Below are 7,503 nucleotides of genomic sequence, written 5' to 3'. Positions count from 1 at the left end.
CTTTCAACATTTCTTATCATGTGGCATTTCAATCACATCATACAGAACCATATAATACTACGCATTGTATCATTGTCACAAGGAACATTGCATTCTTTAAATAGGACCTCAAAGCATGCATAAACAAAGCATGAGTTTTATACACATGAGAACACACAAATTACATAATATGAATCAACTAAACATCAACATATGTAATTCCTACGTAGTTCAATAAATTTACATAGGATTTAAGTTATATGTGCAAATATTTAAATCATTGCATCATTATATGCATTCATAATTCTTATCTCAAAGCACATCGTATTCGACCTTTCTAGCGTGTAACTCACGCACATATCTTCAAGACATTTTAATCAAATATTCATTATACTTATCAATCATGTTATACAGATATGCTATATTCACTTAGGCAATCATAACACAATTCTCTGCCATAAAACTACGTAGGCGTGATGTGTTATTCACCTAAATAGTCTAAACTAATCATTTGTCAGTATGACATGTCATCCACCTATATGCTAACATAAGCATCATAATCATAAGCATCTCGGGACACACAAAGTCATACGTAATTTTATCAACAAGCTTTTACTTGACAAAAATATACATATCCAAAACACATGAAAGTCTTATGACCCATCAACCAATGTGAACTGACTTTATGTTTCGATATTATTGGCCTGCGGGTACGCGCAGCCAAAACATAGAAACAACTGAAACTAATCTGGACGTCTATTATTCTATGTATTTTTAATAACCTGAATTGCTAGTTGAATCCGCTCCTAAGGGAGACAGCTTTCAGCCGAGAGATAATTCCCCAAAGGTAGGTAAGCAGTGTCACGGATGCATCCAACTTCTACAGAAGTCAATGGAATCTACCACCTAGGATAATGTCTGGTAGTCCCTTCCCCTAACTCTAATGACTGGGGAGGCCGGATCTTTGCCCGTGGGGTGGTTGTTAACAATCTGTCCATTGAAGTTTTTGTACTGCTTTGTCCTCTCCCTTGACAGACAATAAGAAGCGAATGGGCGCGTTAGGGGTTGCTTAACTAACGACCCATTTTAATGTTGTGGTCTTTCAACACTCAAGCATCTTGCCTGTGAAGGTGAATCATTCACCATTTGATATGATTAGGGCATTGTGCATTTAGCACTATTCGAGGTCGCACGACCGTCTCATCCGATCATTGCAGTACTAGCGTGTAGTGCACGACTACAAGTACTTTAGGATGGAAGGGGTATAGCTCCTCAATAGGAGCCTCAACAGAAGTGTTTAACAAAGATATAATATTTCTCAAACTTTACTTTTGACATTCTTTATCTTTTGAAATAGCCAACAGCTTGTGCCAACATTTGCCATGCAATTTTCTAAAATCTCATCCGCTATCGGGGTATCTAAATGTCTCGCATGAGTCGATACCGGCCTCGATAGATGGGATACGGATTTCTCAACAGAACCCCCACTAAAAAGTTCACTCAAGCTCCAATTCAAGGTTACCCGAGATATGCCGAATAGATGAATAGAACCAGCCAAAATGCATTCTTCCAAATACTTCGATTTGGGAAGTCTTTGATGCTTTTGCGCAGCTCCCTAAATTCTCAAGTCAACTTTACAGGATTGCCCTCATGAAAAGCCAGGATCCCTGCTAGGGATCCCTCTCCTGAGACAATGATGTATCGTTAAACCGCTGACTCAACTCTTGTCGCAAGAGAGAGAGCGATAAATGCCCCTTGCATCCTCCATGAAGATGCCTGATTGAACATGCAATGAGCAAAAATTTTAGCGTCATCTGCAATGGCAAGGCATTAACAAAATATTTACAAAAGCAGGAGCCTGGGCGCAAAGCGCGATGGAAAAATAAAGATTGTAAGCAGGAGTGCAAACACAAAGCCTAGGCGCAAAGCGCGGCGACAAACAGAAGACATGACAGAAGTAAAGGACAAGGATCGTGAAACTGCATCCTTGAGTTAAATGCGTACTCGTATAAACATATATATATATATATAATTATCTTTTTTAGTTAATTGAACTCAATTCAATTGTCCAAGTCCTCCGTATAATCTTCCCATACCTTGAGGGTTTGCAGGACTACGCACGCCCCTACCTTGAGGGTTTGCAGGACTACGCACGCCTGCAAGCGAAGGTGAGCACGGGCTCGACCACGTGGTGCAAGCAGGATCCACCATTCAACCTGCGATGCTTAGAACGTTAGTATGCTAAACCAAAAAACACAATAGGAGGTGGGTCCCACAAGACTCGATGCAAAGCAAAACAATGGACTTCGCTCCCTGCAGACAAGCTGCAGAGGCTAGGGGCACAAGCCCTGCTTAGCAGAGTGTGGCAGGAACAGGGAAGGAGAGCCCCTTCTTTCTGCCAACGAAAAGAGGCAAGGAGGTCTGCTCTCTGCCAGCCAAAGTAGCAGAAGCAAGGGGGCATCCCCTGCCAGAACCGAGAAGACAGAGGCAGGGAGCAGTCGCTTCCTGTCTATAGAAGACTCAGGCGGCAGGGGTTCATCCCCTATCGACCTGCCAGAGGACAAGGGGGGGCTCGCCCTCCCGAGCCAAAACGAGGAGACAGGGAGGGGTTGTGCCCCTCCCCTGTCGAAAGGGAAGGGCAGGGAAGGTGTCGCCCAACTCAAGCAATAGGAGAGCAGGGGGCTCTTCGCCCCCTACCGAGAAACATAAGAAGGCAAGGGGTCGGAGCCTTCTGTCGAGAAACATAAGAAGGCAGAGGCCTCACCCCTTGTCGAAAAACACAAGGCAAGGAGGTGAAGCCCCCTACTGGGACACACAAGGCAGGGGTCTCGCCCCCTGCTGAAAAACACAAGGCAGAGGGGCGAAGCCCCCTGTTGGGAAACACAAGGTAGGGGCCTTGCCCCCTGCCGAAAAGCATAAGGCAGGGGGGCGAAGCCCCCTATCGGGAAACACAAGAAGGCAGGGGCCTCACCCCCTGCCTGAAAACACAAGGCAGGGGGCGAAGCCCCCTGCCGGTGAAAGAAGAGAAAAAAAAGAAAGAGGAGAAGGAGATAGGGAGGTGGAGGATCAGGGAGGAGAGAGGAGAAGAGCCGTACCTAGGGGGTCACAGGAGGAGATCGTCGGAGGGACGAGGGTCACCGGTGGTGGGATGCTGGTGGCCGCCTGAGAAATGAGGTCGTCGGGGGGTCTCCGTCGAGCAAACGAGAGAGCAGAAAGTCGGGGAGAGAGAGTGCAGAGAGAGAGAGTCGAGAGGGGGAGAGACGGTGAGGGGGTCGGCGCAGGGTGAAAGGGGAGAGTGCAGAGAGAACGAGAGAGCAGGAGAAGGGTTTCATATTTGAAACCCCCCTGCCTCGCTGTCTTTAGAAGACGCGAGGGAGGCGGTGCTTTCGGATGGGTCCGGGTCTGGATTTGACTCGAATTCAAGTTTTTTTTTTTTTTTTTTGGGGGGGGGGGGTTACAAAGAGTACATATGGGATTCATGCAATAATTTAAAGGGATACTACTGCAATAAGAACATAATTCACATAAGCATTAAAAATATTCAACATGCAAAGGATATAATATCATGCAGTTAATCATACAGGACAAGTAAAGAAGCAAGTAAATATACATGATCTAATGCATAACAAAAAAATGCATAATCTTAGTGCACATACATGAATAATTTATTATCTTTAATCAAGTTCTCTTTCATATGTATGTCCCTATTAGGATGCGCACACACATTTAAGTTTCACTTGTTATTATTATCATTGCCCGTGGATACTCAAAACGGGTAAGAATTTTTGAGGTCAAGTAGGGTTCTCAGGATAACTTAGCACACAAATTGTATTTTATTACTCGGTTCCAAACTTAGCCCTCTACTGAAATAGCCTTTGAAACATTAGCCCAGTCATCTAATGTCGGGACACCAGGGACCACCCATCCACAAGTGTCACTTTTCTTGGTATACTAAAACAATAATTGTATTTATACACCACCACCAGGCAAAGTGGCAGAAACTTTCTAAAACCGTGGTCAGAAGAAAGAACTTCAATATTGAGTTCAAGGGTAACAACAATGCACACAAAGTTTTTATATCCTTTCGGTTTTCCCAAAACCGCAACTCTAAGAGTCTCATACTCCCGATGAGACATCTCAGAAAGTATATTACACAGTTCTTTTTCTTTACATTATTAATAATAGTTGTCTCATTAATTTTCAATTCAGCATGCCAAATTAATATAACAAATTCGCATCTCTAAGTGCAAGGCTCATCACGGGACTCCAGCCTATGTAAAATTGCAGAACTGTGCAATATAGAGAAAAATGTCGAATGTGATTTTTGTGATGCATAAACACAAGTAAAAGTGCAAACTAAGCTCAGGGCTCACCAGGTTCGCGATGATCCATTGATCATCGATGCATCATATGCGAAAATCGAAACAATCATGCTATAAATGAAATGATATCAACATGCTTTTAAAATATACATTCATATATGTCGAATAACAATGTGCATGTATTAAACATCTATATGCATATGTTCACAACATTCATGTGCATGTGCTTTCATGTGACCATTCCACAAACATGCTTTTATTCATGAATCAACTTAATTTGAACAAGTGAACATTCATGCATTCATGTATATGTGAAACATACATTAGTTTATGTATACATATTCATTTGAAACAAATCTCATATTATATAATACTTAAGCATGTCACATCAAGTCAAAACATATGAAAGCTTTCATTCATAACATCTATTAAGATTATCATACATGTATATAACTAAATCTGAAAATTTAACTTGCAATTTAACTATCTAACTCCATAATCAAGTAACACCAAGTGTTAAAGTATATATATATACTTTCTGAGTTGGCTTACCAAGCCTAGCCGACCCTGTCGGCTAGAGTTCAGCTCTGAATCGGTTGAACCCAAACAGAATAAATGGTTGGATGTCATCTTCACATATTAAAGAGTTAGGATCCAATGTACAACAAAACAAAAGTCTCCACAATGATAACATTATTAAATACCTCTAAAACTGACATGTATGTTATGGTTGTAGGTATTATGGATCCATAAACTATTGATAATGACTTTTCATATTTGTGTCCCTAAATTCCTATAGGAAGTACAAGAATAGATGACTTCAAACAAGAGTTCATAATATTGAACATCCATGTAATGTCGTTGACAATAACTGATTTAGGCAGATGGTTGAGATAACAAGGTTGAAAGATAACCTTGTTAAACATCTCACAGTGGCACTTTCTAAACTATGCAAAAGTCATAGGACATTTTATTTCTTACTTCAGTTTTAGGTGTTGTAAGATTATGTCCATGTTTTTGCTTTCTACAAGTAGAAATAACCTGAAGATCATGAACTTTATCATGTTTGACATCATTCACAACCTTACATATCTAGTACGTCCAGTACTACATCAAGGACCTAACTGGAGCCCATCTCTAGATTACATTCTAGAACAAGCAAGTAGCTTGGATTGCTTAAACCAATCTCCTTAACCCCCAAAAATGAATTTTCCTATAGTATATATGTACCTTAGGGTTATGCAGTAACCTAATATGCAGCAAGATATTCTCTTGGTCGAAAAATGACATTTCCTAGTAATTTGGAAATGCCAGGAGGGGGTATAGACAAGCACATCTAACTTATACTGTCAATCAAATTTCTCATATTCAGATCAACTAGAGGTGGGCAATGGGTTGCCCCAACCTGAATCTTCAGACAAGCCATGGCTTAGCCACAGCATGACCGAGATGGCTAAAATTCTAAAACATGACCTAAACCCAAATAGGCCGCTCGCCTGTCCACAGAACACCAAAAAGAAATGCATTCTTTTAAAAAGCTTTGCTTCAATCTTTTTTTTTTTAATAACCTTCTACCCCAACAGGTCTAGCAGAACCGACCAGATGGGCTCGGTTCTGCCAACTTGGTAGGGCCCAGCAGGAGCCGTGACATCATGACTCAGTCTAGCCCAAGCTGGCCAGACTGCAGTCTAAAAAAAAAATAACATACAGAAACATACATACGTAGGTTCGATGATACAGGCATATACATATGCAAACACAGGCTGCATGCATACCAAGTTTTCGCATCTCAATTGTGCTTGAATATGCATGCTTTCATTTAGTTATGCATACATGCACAAAAACGTAACATGAATATTTAGATTGCATGCACATACCTACTCAAGAACACACGCCTAATCAGATTTCTCAACTACAACCCATTATTCAAACCTTTGAATGCAAAATGCATACATACAATTTTGTTTTATTATACATTTTTTTTTACATGCATCTAACGATCCATAGCATGGATCAACCATGGAAATCGATATTCATCAAAAGTAAGCTCTAAAAGGGAACTTACACAATAAATAAAAATTCGGTTTTAGCATAACCAAAAGTTTATTTTGTTGAAAAGATGAAAAGAATCAAGAATACAACCATGGAAAAAGATCTATGCATCATCCTTCATGTGCTTTTGCAAAAACATAGATTTAAACACTATTTTCATGGATTTTCATTAAATTATTGCATGAAAATCTAATTTATATTAATTTCTCACATTCAAGAGATAATACCCATACCTTTGATGTAGATCACCCCAAAAATAGTGGTGAAAGCTCAAAAACGTAGATGGATGGAGGAAAATAGCTCTTCCCCTCCTCTTCTTTCTTCATTTTCCTCTCTTTTTCTCTCCTCTACCTTTCTTTCCTCTCTCTTTTCTCTTTATTTCCTTCTCTCTCTTTTTGATATTTAAATAGGCCAAGAGAGAGGTGATGCCCTCCCCCTTCTCCAGCCCTCTCTAGATGGGCTGGAGAAGGAGGGTTTCCTCTTTTGAGGAAACTCTCTCTCTCTCTCTCTCTCTCTTTCCAAAAAAAATTAAAACTCTATGTTTTTACTTTTTTTTAAAGTTTTCAATTTCTTTTGAAGTCCTTTCTTAAACTCTCTTAGGACTCTTTAGGTATGTATAAGGACTTCAATAGTAAGTCCTAAACAACCCTAACAATAAAAATTTTAGAATTAATAAAAATTAATTAATTATTTAGTATTAAACAATTAATAATTATTTAAACTTTTTCAAAAATAGCCAAATTAACTAGGGAGGCTTTTTAACCTTAGTTAACTCCAATTTAAAGCTCTTAAATGAATTTAAAGTTATAGTTGGGCATTGATTTGGATCTGAATCCAAGATCCAAATCTATTTTTAAAAATCCAAATAGATTTTGGACTGGACCAAATCCCGATTATTATGGGTCTTGGATAGAGTTCAGATTCATAATAATTTGGATTAAACCCATTGGATTCAGTTCGATCCAAATCCGGATCCAATTCGATAAATGTTCTTTTTTCAAAAAAATATGATTTTCGAGCCAACCAGAACTCTAATTCAAAAAAGTAATATACTGTTGCGCTCGGCATTTGAAGACGCATCCAATTACATATTACCCAAATATCAAATTTCAAATTTTGCTCAAAAATAACGTGTTCGCTCGAATTTTGC

Source organism: Nuphar pumila, chromosome 4, assembly GCF_984573655.1.
Source record: "Nuphar pumila chromosome 4, dmNupPumi1.hap1.1, whole genome shotgun sequence".
Classification (NCBI taxonomy): domain Eukaryota; kingdom Viridiplantae; phylum Streptophyta; class Magnoliopsida; order Nymphaeales; family Nymphaeaceae; genus Nuphar; species Nuphar pumila.
This window is presented reverse-complemented; position numbering follows the sequence as displayed.